The sequence below is a fragment of the Humulus lupulus genome, chromosome 9 (genome assembly GCF_963169125.1).
Source record: "Humulus lupulus chromosome 9, drHumLupu1.1, whole genome shotgun sequence".
Taxonomy (NCBI): domain Eukaryota; kingdom Viridiplantae; phylum Streptophyta; class Magnoliopsida; order Rosales; family Cannabaceae; genus Humulus; species Humulus lupulus.
In genome coordinates, this window is record NC_084801.1 from 36,628,962 (window position 1) to 36,629,938 (window position 977).

Consider the following 977-nt stretch of genomic DNA (forward strand, 5'->3'; position numbering starts at 1 on the left):
AACTGTTTTGCTTGATCTGTTAGCATTGAGATGGTGTCTAATTCGATCACACCACCACCTTCTTTGTATTTTCCATCTCTGTAGGCCACTGGTAGTTGTTCATGGCCATCTCCTCCAATAACTCATATTCTTCATTAGCACTCTCATGAAAGCACCACCTGTTGGTGCATCTATAATGGTGCAAGTAGTACCTCCTAACCCACTGTAAAAATTATGGACCAACATCCACTTCTCAATTCCATGATGAGGACACTTCCTTAACAACTCCTTAAATCACTCTCATTCATCATATAAAGACTCTCCATCGTTCTAGTGGAAATTATTTATTTCATCCCTCAACTTTGCAGCTTTAGCCGGAGGGAAAAACTTGGCAAGGAACTTTTGGGCTAGTTCCTCCCATGTCGTGATTGAGTTGGCTTGTAATGAGATCAACCAACTCTTTGCTCGATCCCTTAATGAGAATGGGAACAGTCTCACCGTAATTTCATCGCCACTCACCCCATTTGTTAACGTCATTTAGTCGGGCGCTGGGTTCATCTTTAGATTGTGCATGTAAATGAATAAGGAAGGCGGGACGAATTCTAGGTGGCTTTGGCATGTGTATTGGGAGAGGACTGAAGGAGTTGATTGAGGATGACATTTATGTTTTGAGTTTTTTTTAACTATGTATTTATGATTTTCTGCATTTAGTATTTGAACGGTTAAAATAAATGTTTAATTTTCTTTATGATTTTTATGTAAAAACAATAAGATCCCGTATTTTGGATTTTCTAATAACGTTCTATTATTTTATGTATGTATTAAAAAATAATAGCTATGTCTTAGTAGTGTTAATGGTCTGAGGTATTTAAGTTAGTTGGATCATTACAACTACTTTGCTGCACGATTTGAAGTTTTGGACATTGTCATTTTCCAGAAAATTAGCATTCGTAGATGTAAACACTTTCTTTTATAAATGACTATAAAAAATTCCACTT

General features: G+C 36.3%; 1 non-coding gene across 1 annotated transcript; it reads left to right on the plus strand.

Moving 5' to 3' along the window:
* Positions 1-235: 235 nt before the first annotated feature.
* On the plus strand, positions 236-342 carry LOC133802812 (small nucleolar RNA R71). The gene has a single exon (XR_009877559.1). It is a non-coding gene; the product is annotated as a small nucleolar RNA R71 (small nucleolar RNA).
* The last annotated feature ends 635 nt before the right edge of the window (positions 343-977 follow it).